This window comes from Protopterus annectens, chromosome 1.part0, assembly GCF_019279795.1.
Source record: "Protopterus annectens isolate FY-2018-M chromosome 1.part0, PAN1.0, whole genome shotgun sequence".
In the NCBI taxonomy this organism is placed as follows: Eukaryota; Metazoa; Chordata; order Ceratodontiformes; family Protopteridae; genus Protopterus; species Protopterus annectens.
Genome location: NC_056725.1, coordinates 621,627,221 through 621,649,395, shown reverse-complemented (window position 1 = coordinate 621,649,395; position 22,175 = coordinate 621,627,221). Strand labels below are relative to the sequence as shown.

General features: G+C 43.0%; 1 protein-coding gene across 3 annotated transcripts in view; it reads right to left on the bottom strand.

The window, feature by feature from the left end:
* The window catches only part of UBR2 (ubiquitin protein ligase E3 component n-recognin 2), a 5,196,118-nt gene that overhangs the window by 591,520 nt on the left and 4,582,423 nt on the right, over positions 1-22,175 (bottom strand). The window lies entirely within an intron of this gene.

Below are 22,175 nucleotides of genomic sequence, written 5' to 3'. Positions count from 1 at the left end.
GGACTATATGAAAAGAGACATGATTGAGCTCGCTGATTGTGTGCCTCAGGCAGGTATGTCCCTAACCTTAAGCAGCATTCTGCCGTCACCCAGAATGTTGCCTCAATACAAACAGAAAATGATTGACTAACAATTGGCTTAGTTTCTGGTGTCATTCCAGGGGGATCCAGTACCTGACAGCCTGGGTAGATATGATCAACAGACCATGATGCTTTGCCAGAGACGCCCTGCATGTGTCTCCCCTGAGCTTCAAGCTTCTGGCAAAGGCTCTTGCCTCTCCCATAGTGCCTTTTATAGGAAAAGGGATGAGGTTAAAACTAACAAACATCTCAACAAAACAAAAATTAAAGGTCATGTTGCTAAATGCTAGGAGTCTAAATATCATGTTGCTAAATGCTAGGAGTCTAAACATGAAACTACATGAAATAACGAAGAAGTAACAGTAGTCAATAAAATTCAAAATTTACATACACTTAGCCCTTCTCAAACTGGTGAAACCCTAAATCTTTGCTTCTTATTTCCCATCCACATAACTTGTATGCCACAAAGAAAAACAATGAAGCAGAAAGTAGAAAAAACATGCCTATTCCAAAAAGAGAAAAACAGCCCAGTGTATTGGTAGTATTCTGTAAAGTTATACTACTAATCATTTACTTGCTGCACTGACTCTTGTTTCTTGGAATAAGGGCAGTCTCTCTTTTCTCTGCTCTTTTGCTCTGGAAAATGGAATAAAAGATAGCCCCCATCTCTATGCTGCTTGACTGGTACATGCTACCTATCTCGGTTATCTCCTCTGTATGTGTATAACCACTTTCCACATCCATGCTCCTTTCCCTTCAATACACTGCTGCTACCCACTCCCTTAAGTGTATTTTATGATTATTTTATGTTTTTCTATGTTTTCGGTATGTTCTTAAAAAAATTTCCTTAATGGCAAGAGGTCTTCTTTGTATGTATATCCTAGAGGCTGGCAAAAGCTGTGTAATCTTTGACTGGAGGGAATAATTCAGTACAATATATATTAGAGGACCCCTCAGGGAAAAAAATGTTCCTGGTTTACAGATAGATTGACAGAATCATGTCTTTCAAGCTGGATGTCTCAACATTTATAATGACAATGATATACAATGATCCATCTTTTTACAGTGACAGCAGACTGCCAAGGAGGTCTGTGTGTCCATTCCACTTTTATCTGGTCTACTGATATATCAGACCACCCTGCTGGATAACAATAGCCATACAACTCCTCCTTTCAAAGGAGTCCAGTACTCCAATGAGATGAATGCTCATCCATGTGGCTCTATCCTCATGGTCAACAAGGTGAGCTTCAATGTAGTCCTGTTTCACTTATGTTGACATTGCTTGCTCCTTCAACTCAATATCATTATAAGACTAAGCCCTGTAAAGCATCAGTGTGGCTTTACAGAACTTCAGTAAACCTCCAGAAACTTTTTAACCAAACTGACTGTATAGGTCTCTCTCCCTTTCAGTTTTTTTGGAAACCATTAAGTCTTCTTCAGTTAGGTCAGGAACCTCTGCGGCAAAGTCCAGGTTTGTTACAAATTCATACTTAACAGTCTCACTTACACTGATCCTCTTGACTTAGCCAACCTACTAGCAGATAGGTTCAGCACAAGCTTCACCCCCCCCCGTCCCCCTCAAACCCCCCAAAGGCCCTTTCGACATCCACGATACTTATCCCACACCTCACATCTCCGTAGGTCAAGTCTTACAGGCCCTATCCAAGGCAAAGAACACAGCTTCCATGGGGCCTAGATAGTATCCCAGGATGTATTCTGCACCATCTCCAGCAAGAACTTGCTTCACCATTGAACAACCTATTCAACCACAGCCTAAGTACTGGCCTCATGCCAGCAGAGTAGAGAACCGCCATTGTTATTCCCTTAGCTCAAAGGTGGTGCCACTACTAATGCGGGAAACTATCGCCCCATTAACTTGACAAGTCTGATCTGTAAAGTCATGGAGCATATTATTATGGATCCCATAAATAATGACATAAGCAATCTCCAAGCACTCAACCCCTTCCAGTATGGATTCGTCAAGGGCAGATCTTGCCTGTTGAACCTGGCTGACTTCTTTGAGACCATTACCAAGGCCTTGGATGAGGGAAAGTCAGTACATACAGCTTACCTTGACTTGGCTAAGGCCTTTGACACAATCCCCCACTCGGGCATCATTGAAAAGCTAACACAACTAGGCGTAAATCCATATCTCATCAGGTGGGTGGGCCAACTGGCTCACCGATAGGACCCACAAAGTCAAAATAGGCACCTCCACCTCTGATAGCAGACCTGTCACTAGCAGAGTTCACCATGGTTATGTCTTGGGACCCCTACCATTTGGCATCTATTTCTCAACGGTACAGGAAAACACAAAAGGATTGTGGTTGATCAAGTTTGCCGATGACTATAAGTTGGGTGTTGTCACTGACTCCTCAAATGATGTTAACATACTGCAAGAGGGACAGCATGGCCTCAAGCTAAATGCAGAAAAATGCATCATCATACCATTTGGTAAAAAGACGACCCCTACTGATTACCACATCAACGGCAACCCCCAAAGCACACAACCTGTGGTGAGAGACCTGGGTAGACAGGTTGACAACAAACTGACATTTGACCATCAAGTAGCAGCAGTGGTCAGAAAAGCCATTTATTTGGTTCATCTCATAAGTAAAGGGATTGCATCCACAAAAAGGAGGTTATTACCTCTTTGTACTCCTTCCTCATTACCCCAATAATTGAGTATAACACCCCATTTGAGATGTACCTCTCCAAACATCTGCACCAACTGGAAAGGGCACTGAAATACCTCACAAAGAGAATCCATGGCCTGCAACACCTGTCTTATGCAGACAGGCTCAAATCAATATCACTCACTCAGGGTATCATATAGATTTGCTCTGGGATGATCTGTGTCTTGCCTACATTGCCTACAAGGGCAATCTCGGACGCTGCTGTACTAGCAATGCTCCATATCCATAAGTCTAACAACTCAACACACTACACACTCAAAAGGCCTGAACCTAATATGTGATATTAATGAAACCTGCCAGAGAGACAGGTTTGTCTACCAGAGGCTGCCCCGTCTCTGGAATAGACTTCCCATACACATCAAACAGAGCACCTTGCTGACCTTCTTCAAGCGGAACCTTGTTGAGTGGATGGGAAACCACAAATATGTCCCAAGGGTTCCGTCTACGTCCCTCACTGACAGGAGTGACAAGGGCTGACAGAGGTTTCATTTTGGGGATAACACTCTTGGTTAGGTTTGTAAGGGCCCCAGGGTCATTAGCTTAGTAACCTCCTATAATCCTAAAAAAACAGCCGCTATGAAACCTCCTGTTACTAATCCCTTCCAAGTCTGGTAAAGCCCTCATATGTCTGAGGGAATCACTTCATCCTGTATGGGCCCTAATGAGTTTTCCATTCTTTTTCTCCAGGATGTAGCCTTTCTAGAGCCCACCATACAAAAAAAAAATTGCCACATGGTAAAACAGGGATACAAACTGAGTAAGTTCAACACTTGAATTGTGGGGCAGGAGAAACAAGGAAAAAGCAGTTACTATCTGTCTAATTAAGCTTTTGTTAGTCCTAGCTAGGTATTCACTCTGAGAATAATCAACTGCATCAAGCAATGCAACTAATTACACGGGAAAACTGCTCACACACAATCCTATTTTACAGGCAAGAAGGGTAGCTAGGGGAAAAACAAAAGCTCACACTTACTAAGTAGGTTTTATCTATAAGTGCTGCGGTAGCGTTGTCGCCTCACAGTAAGACGCTGTCCGCTTCGATTCTCAGCTAGAGCGTTTTCTGCATGGAGATATGCGTGAAGGAGCATACCTTCATTGAAGATTGTGCATCAGGGCTGGTAACTTGGCACGTAAAAATCAACTACCAATCATTAGCGGACTGGAGTTCTGCTGTGGCGACCCCTAACCGGGAAAAGCCGAAAGACACAACAACCAATTTTTATTTTTTTTTTTAAATTAAATTTTGTTTCATAGTACTACTACTTATATAGGCAAAGAAAAAAATATCTGGAACCTACAATCAGAGCAGCTATATTGCACAGATAAGGCCAGATTCAGAATGCTGGTGTGAGCTAAAATCAACCACTTAGTGCAAAAAAAATCAGGACAAAGCCAGACCAAATGGAAGGCCAAAGTCCACCACTCCAATGTATGTCATTATCTAGTGATATCAATCTTGAGATCTTACCAGTCAGTGGTCAGAAAGACTGAATTTTTATGAGGAATAGACAGCATTGTGGCAAAAATCTGGGGATTCTACAGAGTAAAAGAATTTACCCATTGCATGTAGTGTCAATAGCACAAGACAGCAGAAATGCACTCCATTTGCAGCAGTGGCTAACAGCAAAAAGTTGCAGTCAAAAACTAAAAAAATAGATTTTTCTGAAATATGACCGAGGCTGGAAGTCAGTAAATAAGCATAAAGTTTAGCTTCAGGTTTGATATCTTTTTGAAAATGCATGCAAACTCATATCCTGTAATTCTATCAACCTTCACAGTTTACAACAACATTTAACGGCTGTCCTTAGTTTTAGCCCCATTATTAAAGTTTTTGTTTAGATTCCTTGCTTTAAGAGGTTGGCAACAGATAGCCCCGTTTTTTTCAGGCTTGGTCAGATATTTTGAGCTAAGTTCCGAGGAATGCAAACTTTTAGTTATGTACTCACCATAACTTCAGATGTTTGGGATCCATCTCGCCTACATTCTGACTGATGGGTTCGGAGCCGATCCCTCGGCTCCGACTCGGCACGCTTATGCCAAAGAGCGAAGTCTCTTATTGGCTGAGCTTACTATATCCCAGGATGCACCACTACCAGTCCCCCAGATCTAGTTTGTCCGCATACATGCACACATGCACGCCCTGCTTATATAACATCGTCAGATGAAACAAGATAAAACAGTAGAACTCAAAACCGTTCAATCTCTTCTGATCTCCAAGGCAGGGGAAGGAGGGTGGGTATTAGGAATGTAGAGATGGATCCCAAACATCTGAAGTTATGGTGAGTACATAACTAAAAGATGTTATGTGATCCTATCCCGCCTACATTCTGACTGATGGGAGCACCTGAATCCTGGGTGGCTCACTGGAAAACACTCCTGAGTACCGTGGAACCAAATGATGCTCGTCCTTTAGATGCCACATCCAATTTGTAGTGGGAAATGAAAGTGTGCGGATTGGACCAAGTAGTCAGCACAAATCTCCGATATAGCGAGCTTGGAATGAAAAGCTATAGAAGTAGCCATAGCTCTGGTAGAGTGAGCTTTGATAGATGTTGTAAGTTGCTTATTCGAAGAAGAATAAGCCTGAGTTATGCAATCTCTAATCCATTTGGAAATAGTAGCTTTTGTGATGGTTTTACCCAATTTATTATCTGAGAAGGACACAAGCAACTGGTCTGACTTACGAAGTTGCTGAGTCCTGTCTAAATAGAAGCGTAATTGCCTGTGAACATCCAATTTATGGAGAGTGTATTCTGCTTCATTGGAGAAATTTGGGAAGAAAACTGGTAGCTCTAGAGACTGTTGGAGACAAAGATTAGAACAGACCTTTGGGACAAAGGATGGATTAGGCCTAAGAGATACTCTGTCCTTGTGGAAAATCAAGTACGGTGGTTTAATGGACAGGGCTTGAAGCTCTGAAACTCTTCTTGCAGAAGTAATTGCAACTAAGAAGGCAGTTTTCCAAGACAGATATTTTAAGTCACATGTAGCAGCCGGTTCGAAAGGGAAGATGTCAATGCACAAAGCACTAAATCTAGATCCCACGGAGGCGCAGGATGAAAAACTCGGGGTCTCAACAGACCCGCACCTTTAATGAAAGTTTTGCATAATCTGCTGCTCATCAATGGAGGATCCATGGACTCGTGAAATTTAGAGATTGCCGCTAGTTGGACTTTAATAGTAGAGACAGAAGATCCTTGATTAAATAGGGATGTTAAAAATTTCAAAACCTCTGGGATAGGAGCAGTGATAGGGTCTAAGCCCCTGAGTTGAGCCCAGATAGCAAACCTTTTCCACTTACTGAGGTACAATTTCTTAGTGGTGGGTTTGTGGGCCGAAGATAAAATGTGAATAACTTCCGGGTCTAATGTGTGACTCCTGACTAAAGTCGGAAGTGGAGGAGCCAAGCTGTCAACTTCAAAGATCGAAGGGACTGATGCTGTTGTCCCGACTGATGAATTGGCAGGTCCGGAATTAGGTCTAAAGTCCACGGATCGTCCACCGCATGTTTCTTCAGGTAAGGAAACCATACCTGACGAGGCCAGTATGGGGCAATCAGTATCATTGTGGACCCCAATTGAGAAGCTTTTTGAATGACTTTGGAGAGAAGTGGGATCGGAGGAAAGGCATAAAGTAGCCCTGTTGGCCAAGGTTGTGCTAGAGCATCCATAGCTGGTACTCCCTGATGTGGAGTCAAGGAGAAGAACCTTTTGCACGTGGTGTTTAGTGGAGTTGCAAATAGGTCGCAGCACGGCGTCCCCCATCTCTGAAAAACCTGATCTGCTACTGTTTTGTTTAGGGACCACTCGTGAGGAGAGAGAATTGTCCTGCTTAATCTGTCTGCCAGTATATTTGATTTCCCCGGAATGTGGGTCGCTACCAAGAAACGGCTGGTAGCTACCGCCCATTCCCACACCCTCATGGCCTCTCTGCAAAGGGGGTAAGATCTGGTCCCTCCTTGCTTGTTTAGGTACCAGACCACCGACATGTTGTCTGTGTGGATGGCGATTATGCCCTGAGGGAGAAACCTGTGTAAGGCCTGTAGGAAAGAAGACCCGCCCTCATTTCCAATACATTGATGTGGAGAAGAGTTTCGTCCGGAAGCCAGGATCCCTGAACTAACCTGCCCAGACAATGCCCCCACCCTGTCTGGGAGGCATCTGTCGTCAGGGTGACCACTGGAGAGGGAAGAACAAAAGGACTTCCTTGATTTAGATTGGATGTCTGAAGCCACCAGCGAAGGTCCCGTTTGCATGTTTCTGTAATCATGATGGGATGATTGAGGGGAAGGTCCTGAAAGGACCATTGAGTCGACAATAGCCACTGAAGAATCCTCATGTGCAATCTTGCCAGAGGAACTAAAAGAACCGTGGCAGACATTGAACCTAAAACTTGTAGAACCATCCTGGCTGGGGCTTTGGATCTTGAAATCAGAGCTTGGACTTGGCCCTGTAAAGTTTGGATCCTTTGACAGAAAAAGTTAGTAAATTTACTACTCAGCTCAGCCAGCTCGAGACCACGTCTTCGCAGGTTAGCGGCAAACGAGATCTGGGGGACTGGTAATGGTGCATCCTGGGATATAGTAAGCTCAGCCAATAAGAGACTTCGCTCTTTGGCATAAGCGTGCTGAGTCGGAGCCGAGGGATCGGCTCCGAACCCATCAGTCAGAATGTAGGCGAGATAGGATCACATAACATGCCCTGTTAATTGCTGCTGTTATCTGCCTCAAAATGATCGCTGTTACTCTTCCCAACCAGAGATACATAAACATGCTCTCATTCATGCATACATACACTCAGAAACACACTAGTTTCACTCACGCAAACAGGGTTACACTCACAGACGCAGACAGAAACAAAGACACAAACACACATACTTATCTTCCTTTTTCTAATTCATACATCACTGTCACACTCCGTAATCAGCAAAACCATTAACTGCTCCACCAATCTCACTCGAACTCTCATGCACGCATACAATCACACACTCAGACACTCATACACTCAGACACAAACAGAAAGCCACACACTTTCTCTCTTCTCTTCTTGCCTTTAAACTTCTTCTTTCCTTAGTTTACACTGGCTAAGCAGCGAAAGTGTTGCTTAACCAGCATAAAATAATGGCAACCCTTATGTTTATTACAGTGTGAGGTCCACGGCAGCTGAACAGTCACTCCTGGCGTCAGTGACAAGAGAATGCAAATTTTTTGCAAAATGTCTAGACTTTTGCCTTAAGGGTGGCCATGGTGGTGCAGCGGTTAGCGTTGCCGCCTCACAGCAAGACCCCTTGGCTGGGGTGCCTTCTGTGCGGAGTCTGCATGTCCTCCTTGTGGTTGCGTGGGTTTCCTCCGTGTGCTCCGGTTTCCTCCCACATCCCAAAGACATGCTGTATATGGCCTGGACACACTAAATTGGCCCTAGGCGTGAGTGTGTGCATGCGTGTGCCTTCTGTGGAAGGTTGGGCGCCGGGCTGGCAACTCGATACTGTAAAACTCCACTGACAATCATGAGCAGACAGTGATCCGCTGTGGCGACCCCTAACCGGGAAAAGCCGAAAGAAGAAGTCTAGACTTTTGCCTTATAAGTTAGGTCTGCACAGAAATGGTTTGCTGGGGAATGACTACGGACTTCAGTCACAAAACAGTGACATACGTTTCAGTTGTACACTCATTATCTCTACGCTAGTGCACGCAAACACAAATCTTGAGATCTAGGCTACTAAGTTTATATGAACAATATTTAAAATGTAACCGTATGTCCGATTAGTTTTAGCTTATCCTGTTTGCTTGAACTAAGACACACAAGCTTCACACAGGTGTAAGAACCCAAAAAAAAAACAATTTTTAAAGTCTGCCGGGACGGAACTCTTAACAGCCAGTAAAAACCATTATCAGCAAAGAAAATTTAAAGCAACCACATTAGGGAAGGTTACTTACTAAACACAAAAAAATCAGTAATGAGCATAGCATATTTATGGGACAAAAAAAAACAGGACACTGGAGATTTGAATTAAACACATGTACATACCTAATGTAAAATGAAAAATATCGCACTGGAAAACACATGTGGTATGAGCAGGTATGGTAGTAATCCCTCAACAAAACAGACATGTCCAGCAACTGCATCGAATAGAGTAGTTCCCACAGTCAGTGAGCATCGCATTTTTACTGGTTGCAGGAAGAATAATTAAAACATCTCATGCATAGTTAATTTATGGGGGATTTCGCAGGGCAAAAGGACTTTAAGGAGGTGGTTCCTGAGCAGTTCTTGGGCTGCAATTGAGAAAAAAGAAAAACAATAAAGGGCGTTATTAGCAAACGGATCAAGCGCCCATACATTCTCTACAGCTCTGCGAGACTGTTTTATGCTTCAAGATGGCTCAGAATACTGGAGCTGTACGAACGGCCAATGAAAAAATGGTTAATATTGTGAATTATGATAGCAGAAGGGGTATGACTGAGCAGTACATTGAAAAGATGGGGGAAAATAGGATCTAGGAAATGAGGAAACAAACAAAGCAGCACGAAGTGGTCCTTTAAGTGGGATAAGCTGAACCTTTGAATAGAGCATGGTGGTTTACGATTACCTGATTTGAAGACATATTTTAGAGCTACACAATTAAGGCTTATATACATAACACAAGCAGAAACCTATCCTTCAAAGTGGAAAGGGATGATGATGAAGCAGGAGGGAAATTCAAGAAATAAGGAGAGAGTGGGATTTTGGATGCAGAGTCTTAAGGGGAGAATAGCAACAGCCACACAAAATATTATATTCTTAAAGTAGCAGAAAGTATTTTAAGAACTAAGGCAACATGAGACTGGAGAAAGGAGATTATACCACTAGGGATGACTGCAATTAGGGGTACAGAGAATAGCCAAACGGAGCTGGAATTTACTGGAGAAAACTGGCAAAAGAACCAAGGTACTGGGAGCAATTAACTAGAAAGGGAAAGGTAAAAGAATGGGAAGAGCTCAAGAAGACATTTGGACTGTAGGCTAGAGACTGCCTCCCATATCAGGGATTGATAGAGTACAAGCAAAGAGAAAGGGATATGGGAAACCTAAGTGAAAAAAAACAGCTCTGGTAGAGTTTTTAGTTGGATCTAGAACTGAAGCTGCTGTTAAAAAAGGGAATAATTAGTGCAACATATAAAATACTGCAGAATAACTATAGGAATCAATCACAGGAGGTTAAAAAAGCCTGGGAAGAGAGACTGGATAAGCAATTCACAAGTAAACAATGAGAGGACATATGCATGGCTCCCAAATATGCATAAAAGTCTAAAATATTTATGATTTTTGCTTGGAAGTGTTTGCATCGGTATTTTTATACCCCAAGCAGACTCCAAAGAATTTTTCCTCAGGTAGATGACAAATGTTGGAGGTGAGGAAGAAAGAGGTAATTGGAAACGTATGTTTTGGGAGTATAATGAGTTTGCAGATTTAAAAAATTCCCTTCAGTGTACTCTGTCAGAAATACTGTGTGAGCAAATAGTTCATAGGTTCATACTAGGCTATCTGCCCTAGGGCATTTATAAGCCTAGCCAGAGTATGTTTGGCTTTCGCCACCCATTTTAAATTAATTTTGCTATGCCCTTTTTCGAGGTTAGTATACTGTGCCTCTCTCTAACAGTGACACAGAAGTGATACCCGGGGTAAACCTACGATCTCCCATCCACTCATCAAGATTCCTCTTGAAGAGAGTCAATGAGGGACTCTGCCTAATCTGGACTGGGATTTTATTCCAGAGTGAAGGAGCCTCTGGGTTATGAATCTGTCCCTCCAGCATGTCCTATTTATTTCAGTGCTGAGGTTCAAGTCTCTCGAGCGTGTAGCTCGATGGGATTTGGATTTTTTGAGGTGCAGCACGTCCCTTAATTCCGGGTTGGACATGGCTTTATACGTCAGGCACAGGTCGCCTCTGAGTAGGCGGTATGCCACTGAGTAGAGCTGGAGTTGTAACTAAGGAATTGATTCTTTTCAGCTGGGACACAGGATCTAAATTGTGTAGACATAATAAGAAAATTATTATTTTTAGTTGGGACACAGGATCTGAATTGTCTAGACATAATAAGGTCTTAAGTTTAATTCTAGTATCTGCCAAAAAAGCAACTACTAGAAAATGGAAATCAAAGACTAAACTAACTGTATTTGAAGTACTAAATACTATAACTGAGAGAAAAGAACTTGAAGTGGGATCTTTATAAAAGTGAAGGAGCAAATTGCATAGAAATAAATGGAAACTGTGGGAACAATATATGCAGAACACGACACACATCCTCTTCAGAGATAAATAATGCAGGTTGAATGTGTAGAAGAGAGAGTCATATAAGTCTGAACAGAGAAAGTACAGTTTTGTACCTACCATAAATGTAGATGTTTGAGTGCTAATACAGCTGCAGTCATAACAGATGGGTTCTCCTGCCGTCAGGCAGGTCCTCGGTCAGCTGAATTCCAAAGTCTAGGTCCGGCGTTGGTTGTCGTCGCTTCTTCCCTGACGTCAGTGCGACAGGGGTATAAAGGAACCAGCCGACGCCATTTTCTTCATTTTTTCTTGCCCCAGATGTCAGGTGCCCCCAGAAGGAAGGCAATACATAGATTTGTGTAATAATGCAGTGCAATATAATCAAAATACAGTAGTTGCAAGCAAATACATCATAAATGAATACCCCAATCAGGTTGTATGAGGATGTGTTAGCCTAGAGGCCTGTCCCAAGAGGGGAAGGAGGGAGGGAAACCTGGACTGCAGCTGTATTAGCACTCGAACATCTACATTTATGGTAGGTACAAAACTGTACTATGTTCATCGTGCATACAGCTGCAGTCATAACAGATGGGTAGAATCCCAAAGCTAAGAAAGGGGTGGTAGGCACTAAGTGGAACTAGGAGGAGCCAAAATGCCCTGCAAGACTGCAGTGGCAAAGCCTGCTCTAGATTTGGAGTATAATGGTAGGTTGTAGTGCTTGGAGAAGGCATGCACAGAACTCCAAGTGGCTGCTTCCAAAATATCCTTGGTAGGAACTCCTCTGAGGAAGGCTGCAGAGTTGCTGTGGCCCTGGTGGAATAAGATCTAATGCCTGTAGGTACAGTTTTGCCATGAAAGGAATAGCAAAAGCGTATGCAGTGGGCTATCCATTTTGAGATTGTCTGTTTGGAAATTGGCTTTCCTTGAGCTCCTACCGCATAGGCCACAAAGAGTTGTTCTGATTTTCTGAAAGGCTTTGTTCTGTCCAAATAATAACACAGTTGTCTGTGGATGTCCAAGGAATGTAGTAATCTCTCCCCTTTGTTTTGAGGATTAGGATAAAAAGTAGGTAAATGTATGGCCTGATTTAAAGCTACCCTGGATACCACTTTAGGCATAAAGGATGGGTTGGTTCATAAGGAAACTCTGTCCTGATGGAAGATGATAAAAGGCTGGACAGCCATGAGAGCCTGTAGTTCTGAAACTCTACGAGCTGAGGTGATAGCCAGAAGGAAAGCTGTTTTCCAGGACAAATATTGCAAATCTGATGAGGCAGGTGGCTCAAAGGGAGGCAAGGTCAGTTTTTCCAGAATGAAATTAAGATCCCAAGCAGGAATTGGTTGTTTCCCTGGAGGTCTTAAATTTTTAGCCCCTCTGAGGAACTGTCTTAAGAGAGGGTGAGAGAATAAAGGTGGATCAGTATTGTATTCTGCAGAAATAGCCGAGGCATGGATTTTGATGGAGGAGAAAGAAAGTCCACTGCTTAGAAGTTCAGCCAAATATTGTAGTATTTGGGGTAAATTAAGTTTTCCAGGATCCTGGCCCTTTTTCTCATTCCAGACACAAAAACGTTTCCATTTTGCGGAGTAAGCTTTTCTAGTTGATGGCCTTCTGGCCTCCAAAATGACATCCTGCACCTCCTTGGAGAGTAGGGCCTGTTGTGATGCTAAGGAATCTTCCATGCGGCTAGATTGAGTGTTTTTAAGCTGGCTGTGAAGAGTTTTGAAGCTGTGCTGAGTCAGAAGAGGAGGCATTAGAGGCAGGGTCCATGGTGGGGAATGCGTCAGGCTCCTCAGGAGTGGGTACCAGTGTTGCCTTGGCCAGTCCGGAGCAATGAGGATCATCTTTGGTCTGTCTGCTCTGGTCTTCAATAGAACTTTGGGCAGCAGAGGAAGAGGTGGGAAGGCATAAACTGTCATTGATGTCCAACTGAAAGAGAGAGCGTCCACTCTCCAGGCCTTTGGATGGAAGATCCTTGAGCAGAATTTTGTCAGTTGATGATTTTTGTGGGAGGCAAAGAGATCTATGTCTGGCCTTCCCCATTCTTGGATTATTTCTGTAAAAACTTTTGGATGCAATTTCCATTCGTGTGGATCTGTCATATTCCTACTTAGGTTGTCTGCCAGCGTGTTTTCCTTGCCTGGCAAGTACTGTGCTTGTAGTTCCATTTGTAAGTCCATGGCCATGTTCCAAAGTGACATGGCCAGTCTGCATAGGGGGTAAGAATGTGTTCCTCCCTGCTTATGTACCACATAACTATGGTGTTGTCCGTTCTTATCAATAGTTGACCTGGTTGTAGAAGGTCCTTGAAAGCTATAATAGCTTTTATTACTGCTAGCATTTCTTTTTGATTGATGTGAAGGTGCTTTTCTTTTTGGGACCATTTGCCCTGAATCTGTCATGTGCGCCCCCCAGGCGTAGTCCGAGGCGTCTGTTGTGATGACTTGATTTGCTTGAGGCTTGCTGAATGGAAGACCTGTGTTTGTTTGACATGCTTGAGCCCACCACAGAAATTCCTTTTGCAGACATGGAATTAGTGGTATTATTGTTTCCAAACTGTGGCTGTGTTGAGACCATATGTTTTTCAGGTACCATTGTAGTTTCCTCATATGCAGCTTTGCACATGGGATTAGTAAGATGCAAGATGCCATGAATCCCAGAGCCTGCAGGATTTTCCTTGCAGCCAGCCTGGTGCAATTTGCTAGTGTTCTGAAGTATTGAATTAGTTGCCCCTGCTTCTCTGGCGTGAGGTAGGCCATCTGGGTGTTTGTGTCCAAATTGGCACCCAGGAAAATTATCTTCCGAGAAGGTATTAGCCTTGATTTCTTTTTGTTGACTGTGTATCCCAGAGAGTTCAATAACATTATTACATAAGCCAGATGTTTCAGAAGAATGTGCTCGCTGTCCGCTTGGATCAGGCAGTCGTCCAAATAGGGGTATATTTGTATCCCTTGAAGTCTGCAGTAGGCAATTACTGATGCCAGGCATTTCGTGAATACTCTGGGCGCAGTAGAGAAGCCAAAGGGCAATGCAGAGAATTGATAATGGGTTGAACCTGCAAGAAATCTGAGGTATCTTCTGCAATTTTGTCTGATTGGGACTTGCAGGTATGCCTCCTTGAGGTCCAATGTTACCAGCCAAGACTCCTTGCCCAGCATGGGAAGAAGTTGCTGTAGAGTGAGCATCTTGAATTCTGGTACGAGTAGAAATGTGTTTAGGATGGATAGATCCAAAATAGGTCTCCAATCTTTTCCCTTCCTTGGCACCAGAAATAGCCTGGAATAAAAACCTTGACCTTGTTCGTGCGTAGGTACCTCTTGAATAGCTTTCATGTTTATGAGATATGTAATTTGCCTTTGTGCCTCTGCCCTTTGATTGTGTGGCAGGTTTGGCATGCCTCTCATTTTTGGAAGGGTGTGAAAATGGAATTTGTAGCCTCTGTTTATAATGTCCAGGATCCATTTGTCCTTTGTGACAATATGCCAATTTTTGAAAATAATGCCAGCTTTCCTCCTAAGGGGGCTGCCATTTGAGACCTGGTTGGCATGCAAAGGGGAAAGTCACTGGGTTTGCTTTCTGAAAGATTGTGAGTTATCCTCACCACCTCTTTGTGTAGGAGCTTGCCATTGTCTGCCTCTAAACAATCCTTGGGATTGTCCTCTGCCCCTCGGGCGCCTGTATCTGCCTCTTTGGGGTCTATCTGTGGCAGGAAAGGACCAGTTTTTGGAAGGCCAATTTCTACTAAAACGTGGGGGTTGAACCTGTAGAAATTCTTTCACAGTTTGCATTGATTTAGTGAGGAAAGAACTTGCATTTACAAGTTGGGACTACACCTTTTTATGGTATTTGTGCCTATACCATTTACAACTGTTGTACAACTGCTTTGCAGATTGACTGCCTTATTATTTAAGATTTTTTCAAACTTGTGTCAACTTGGGAACAGGTCGGACACCTGCACCGTATAAAACTGATTTGCAGAGTTGCTGCTTCACATTTTCATTCATCTCTGTGCTGCTCTTGATCCTAGCCTGGTGGGTTGTTCCGGTTTTGTTTTCTTGCATTGATTTAGCCTTTTTTCTCCATTTTCCTTAATACCTCCTCAGCATTAGCACCAAATAGTACATCCTTTTGAAGAGGGGCATCTAGTAATTTAGCTTTGACATGATCAGGCAAGGCTTGTTCCTTGAGCCAGGCATGCCTACGTATGACTGATCCTGTAACAGCAGCTCTACATGAGGCCTCTACAGCATCAAAACCACATTGTAAGGTATGCTTACCCACTTGTTCTGCACTATGCATCAAATCCTGCAACTCCTTCAAGCCTGGTTGTTCAGGTTGTGACATTTTACTTTTCAATTGTGATAACAAAAACTGTTGGTATTTACGCATATGAAACTGACAGTTTAAGGCCCTCATGGATAAGGTAGCCGAGGTATATACCTTTTTTCCCCACCTTTCTAAGGATCTGGAATCTCTCTCGGAAGGCAATGGATTTTTAGCAATGGAGGCCTTAACTCCCTTGGGGCCCTGTGAGATGGTTTCTGGGTCAGCAGCATGGCTTTTGTATAGAAATTGGTGTGAGTCAGGGACCCTGTAGTACCTGTCAGGCTTAACTGGAGCTGGAGGTAGAGAGTCCGGGTTGAGGCAAGCCTCCGAGTAAACATCATCTAGGATGTCCAAGACAGGAGGTATAGCCAGAGGCCTGTGCTGAGGAAGCAAGAGAAATTCCCTGAGCCTTTTCTTGGAATCTGAATAATCCTGGCCTTCCCAGTGGAAGTGTTCCCTTAAGGTATGCAAAGTTTCCCCAAATGAGTAATCCTCAGGGGATACAGAAGGGATGGACTCCTCTGCATCAGAGTCTTCAAAAGGGGAGTAAGAATGTTCCTGATCATCAGAGTGCTCTGAAATAATGGAGCCCTGATCAGAGGAGGGGGAATCTTCCTCCACTCTAGGCCTTTTGTCCGGAGGGGGCTGAGAACCTCTGATAAGAGTAATTAAATCCTCAGCCATTTTAAGCATCTGTTTCTTAGGCATGGGGCCTGGAGATGGGCCCTGTGTAGCTGGTCTCTTAGAGTGCATGGATGCTTTAGACTTTGTGAAATCCTTGATGGAGAAAGAAGAGGAAGGTCTGTAGACACCTTGAGTGGAGGTGGACCTGTCCACATTCTGAGTTTCAACGCCAAGAGTGGCTTCGGTATCTGTAGTCGGGGTGTGGGCCGAGGAGCCTGCGACCTCGGGCACAGGAGACACCGTCAAAGAAATGTCGTCGGTAGTCAGGGGCTGCGTAGGCGCCTCGCTGAGAACCGGACCACGTGTAGTCGGCTTTGGCGTGGTGTCAGTAGAGGCCGCGGACCTCGTGTGTCGGTCCTTGTCTCTGCGTTTTTTAGACAAAACCGGAGTCGGAGTATCCGACGACATAGTATAGTTAAATGCTTTCCCAAAATAATGCTGGGTGAACTCCGCCCGATGCTTAATAGTGCGTTTGTTGAATGTAGCACAAATGCGACAGACCGAGACGTCGTGGTCTGGGCCTAAACAAGGTATACAGAGGGAATGGAAATCCTTATGCGGTATTTGCTTCCCACAAGAAATACAATTATTAACTTTGTCTGACATCGGTCTGAGGCAAGAAAAGTTTCCCCAACGGGGTACTTAGCTTTTAAGAAGACTTCGGTTTCCAAATTTTCGTAATCTCAGGAGCTGGCCGACCGGCACTTGCGAACTGCTTCTGCTTCGGGCACCGCACGGCAAGAAAGACTGAAGAAAATGGTGTCGGCTGGTTCCTTTATACCCCTGTCGCACTGACGTCAGGGAAGAAGCAACGACAACCGACGCCGAACCTAGACTTTGGAATTCGGCCGACCGAGGACCCGCCTGACGGCAGGAGAACCCATCTGTTATGACTGCAGCTGTATACACGATGAACATCTGGAGATGGTGTCATTTGTAGCCTGAGGCTTATCAAACCTGCAGTAAAAACATTTAAGTCATCAGCCAACTGGTAATTAGCTGCAGTGTAGGGGGATGGTTTCCTGTAGTTTGTAATGTTGTGTAGACCCTTTCCACACAGATGAAGGATTATTGGCTAAAAAACTTCTTTTTTTTTTTTTTTTCAGTTTTTCAGAATAGTTCTTTTTAGCCTCTTTGATTTCTTGTTTCAGTGTGTTCCTTGCCTGTTCAAAACGTGCTCTATCCCCACTTCTATGGCATCTTCCTTGGCTTGACGAAGCTGCTTAAGTTTAGCAGTATCTTTCAGGAGAGACACATATCTTCACAGAAGTTAACATAAGGTGTTACTGTGTCTGCCAGTTCATTCAAGTTAGTGGCTGAATCTTCAAAGACACTGCTGTCTGTACAATCAAAGCAGGCTTGCAGCTTCAGCTTTGCCTCAACAGTCCACCTTCTCACAGTACTAATCACAGGTTTAGCAGATTTTAACTTGCTCTTATAGGTAGAAGCAAATGAATCAGACAGTGGTCAGAAAAGACCACAGCTGCACAGGGGAAAGCACAACAAGCATGTTTTAACACAGTACAACAATGATCCAGTGTGTTCCTGTCTGTGGTAGGACACTTTATGCTGTGTAAACGTAGGAAGTTCATGCTCAGATTTGCCTTATTAAAATCCCCTAGAATAATCAGAAGGGAGTTTGGATAATTCTGCTCCGTGCACATTATCTGATCAAACAGTTTTTGTAGTGCCGCACTTACACAGGCTTGAGTTGGAATGTAAACACTAACCAGAATAAATGGAGAGAACTCCCGAGGTAAATAAAAAGGTCTACAATTAACAAAAAAAATGAAGTCAGAGCAACACATTTTACTTAACACTGTGACATCAGTACATCAACCTCCACTGATATAAAAGCAGAGTCAACCTCCCTTACCCTTCCCTGATATCTCCAATACTTGGTCCCCACTGTACAGTTAAAAGCCTGGCAGATATAATGCAGAGTCCGGAATGGATTCATTTAGCCAGGATTCTGTGAAAAACAGTGCAGAAGAAAGTGAAAAATCCTTGAGAGTTTCATTGGGAAGTAACAGTTCATCTTTCTTATTGCATAGAGTATGGAGGTTCGCCAGATGTAAACTTGGGAGCGCCATTCAAAAACCCCTCTGTCACAGCCTAACAAGTGCACCAGTGCGCTTCCCCCTTTTGCAATGCCTATGTCTAACCTCTGCTGCTCCTCCACCTAGGATCACCAGAAAATTTCTTAATTGTGAAAAATCCGGTGTCAAACTGCACAAAGTGAATTGCCGACTATTCAACAATTCTGTACTTAATTACAGTTGAACACCAAATAACAGGACAAATAAAAAAAATAAACATAACACTAGAGAGAATGAAAAACCACAAACAGCAACCCAGCGACTCCTCAGATGGAATTTATTGCAAAAGACAGTAATAAAATAAACCTCTAGCGCCTCGGCCAAAAGCCTTTAACAGAGTACACTCATTAAAAAACTCTCAATCTATATATAGCAAACCATAATTGATTAATAGAATAATAGAATAACACTAGAGAGCACTGAACTGAGGCTGACATTTGTGGCGCCATCTTGTTTTTTTTCTCCTAAACAAATTATCATCTTGCAAAATAAAATTTTCTTCAAACTAGGAAACTATGAATTTGTGCAAGTGGGGGGTCCTAATGCCACCCGTACAGTACCACTTAACTGCAAGTAAAAATCAGCACCAAAGTAAGTTTTTATTCATTTATTTTAAGAAATGGATAATGTCAGGTGAAATCTGCAAAATCAGAGGCCATGCTCATGAATGACAGATGCATACAAAGACTCAACACCTTATAAAAATTTGTCCTTGGAAGCTCAGGTAAGGTTTTTGATTTTATATTAAAAAAAATCTAATTTTTAATACAGCTAGGTCTATTTGCAGCTAAAGATTACAAGAAAAATGTCAATAAACTGACCTAGTTTTTTTGTCAAGGATCCACAGCAATACACCAAGGGCTTACTTAGAGGGGGTTAACAAGTTTTTACAAACTTTAGGCAAGGTATAGAAGGAAGAAGACCGTAAGATACTAAACGTATCCATCCATCTAGAATACCTTTTCCCATTTCGCACATGGGGTCAGGGTGTCACTTCAGTGACAATCTAGAGCCAAGGTTTACACCGCCATGTGGCTAGCCCTGCCACGGTAGTTCTTCCACATCACACACTTGCACAGACATTCACACCTATTGCCAATTTAGTGTGTCCAATCCACTTACTGCATGTCTCTGGAATGTGGGAGGAAATCATAGTACCGAGAGGAAGCCCACACAAACACGGGAAGGACCATGCAGACTTCACAGAGAAGCTACTCCAGCCATGAATCAAACTGGGGAACCTCTTGCTAAGTTACTGAACATATGACTAGTTAAAATTCTACATTAGGAATCTATCAACGTTTCCTTCTAAATTTTTTTGCACTTTTTGTCTCTGCTGCCTGCCAATCATCATCTCTTTCAACCTATCAGCCCATTTACTCCCTTCAGCTTGCCAACAGCTAACCACAAGGGGGTCATTATCCAGGCAGCCATCAGGGATGACTCAAAAAAATTTTTGGCTTTCTCTCCAGTCTCAATGACTCCACACAGTAACTGAGGACACTAGTGAGCAGATGTACAATGGGCTGACAGAAGAGGACGTCCACTCAAGGGATGTTCACTCCAGCCAGTCCTACCCTTCCCACTGCAGCATAACCAGTGGTCTCTCTGGTTTCCACCAGGAAATCACACCTCAATGTATTGCCTCTGAGTGCACACAAACCCCACTCTCCCCTGAGAGATGTGAATGGCCATGCTGGGGCTGTTAGCTGAATCCCAGTTACTTGGGCTACAGTCAGAGTTCCATCCTCCTGTATCATGAGCCAGGCACACGTTTTCCTTCAAAAATCAAGGTTAAGATTATGCTATTAACTAACCTATCCTCTTCCATCACTTCCAAACTTGAAAGCTATTATAACAACATTTCTAAATTTGACACCAAAGCCAAACATTCCACTCATCACGTTGTTACCCTCCAATACCTCAACTGGTAAGAATTCACAAATTACCTGGACTTCCTCCAGCTCACATTTATTTTATTTTATTTATTTGCATTTGTTTAACCAGGATAGTCCATTGGGCCCGAAGAACCCGTTTTCAATGGAGTCCTGGGGAGAAAAGCTACACATACAGATTACACAAGGATGAGGATATACATATACATTACATTTGAGTCAAACTTTGTACAATGCATGTGATTAAACATGTATAGAGAGCTAAAAAACACAGGTTATACGGGCTATGCTATATATATATATATATATATATATATATATATATATATATATATTTTTTTTTTTTTTGAGGAGAGTCAGTTCGTATGCTGGTAGCCAATGAGTAATGCTACCTGGGATTTTGAGTGACAGAAGAGAAAAGTAGTAGTGTAAAGAGTAGGTTATGACAGAAGAGAAAAGTTGTAGTGTAAAGAGTAGGTTATGAGGGGTGAGATCAGTATACTGGTAGCTCAAGAGTAGTGCTACCTGGGGTATAGAGTGAATGAAGAGAAAGAGTAGTAGAGTAAAGAGTAGGTTATGAGGGGTGAGAGCAGGAGCATGCCCATGTGGAGGTTATATGGGAGTGGAGTGATTTTTTAAAGGATGGGAGGCTTGTAATGGTACGAATGGAGGGAGGAAGGGAGTTCCATAAGCGTGCTAGTGAGAAGGACAGGAGGTTTTGTCCAGGAGGGTGGAGGGGTCTGTGAATTTCTATGAGGTTTTGACTGTTTGATCTTAGATGTCGTTGAGTGTGGTGCATTTTAAAGGTAGAAGAGAGTGAGGGGCAGAGGGATGGCTGGAAAATCAGTTTATGAGCATATGTGAGTTGGGTGTAGGAGAGGTAGTTCTAACCAGTTCAGTTTGTGGAGTGGTTCACAATGGTGGGTTGATGATTTGCTGCAAGTGGCGAATTTGGCAATTTTATTGTAACAAGAGGATAGTTTGTTTTTGGGGGAGGATTGTAGGTTAGAAAGAAGAGGTGCCCCATAGAGAAGGGAGGGTAGGAGAAATGTTGTAGAGAGAGTAATCTTAGTAGCTGAGCTGAGGAATTGATTGTGACGGTAGAGCATGCCAAGTTTTTGGTGGGTTTTCTTTATGTTTTGTAGTAGATGGGAATTGAATTTAAGCTTGTCATCAATTTGAACTCCTAATAGTTTAGTTTCTGATACAAGCTCAAGGGGGATGTTATTTTGGCTGGAGATGGAGAATGATTTATGATCAATGTTAGTGGTTTTTGAAGGAGTAAATATCATGAGTTTGGTTTTAGCAGCATTAAGAGCTAGATGGTTGTCTTTCATCCACTTTTCAGTGGTGGAGAAGGCTTCCTGGGTTAGCTTTAAACGAGTTGGGATAGATGAGGCAGCGCAGATGATTGTGGAATCATCTGCATATTGTATAATCTTAGCCTGAGGGATAGCATGGAAAAAGTCATTGATGAAAATATTAAAGAGAAGGGGGCCCAGAATAGAACCTTGTGGAACACCTGTTGGGGTATTCAGAAAGGAGGAGGTAGCTTGTTTCCACTTGACTGCTTGTTGTCTATTGGAGAGATAGCTGTTAAACCAGTTGAGTGAAGAGAGAGAAAGGTTTAGATTAGATAGTTTAGTAAGAAGTAGGTTATGGGAGATAGTATCAAAGGCCTTAGAAAGATCGAGAAGAATGGTAGATACAATGAGTCCAGAATCTCTAGCTTTATTCACAGTTTCAAGGAAGGATAGGAGGGCTGTCATAGTACTATGATGGGGTCTGAATCCGTGTTGGGTAGGGGTTAGTAGATTGTTGTCCAAGAGATGGGGAATGAGTTGAAGGTGGATACATTTCTCAAGGACTTTAGAAATGGGTGAGAGGATGGCTATGGGATGGAAATTGGAGATGTGAGTATTATTTCCTCCTTTGTGTAGAGGGATGATGTAAGCTTTTTTCCAGGTTTCGGGAACTAAACCTTCTTGGATAGAGCGACTGATGACGATACTGATAGGGAGGGCAATGGCATCAGCAGCTATACTGAGGTAGTATGAGGAAATGTTGTCAGGGGCATTGGTACATGGTTTTAGTTTCTGTAGGAGTTTTCTTATAGTAGAAGTAAGAGGAGGTTTAATCAAAAATGGAG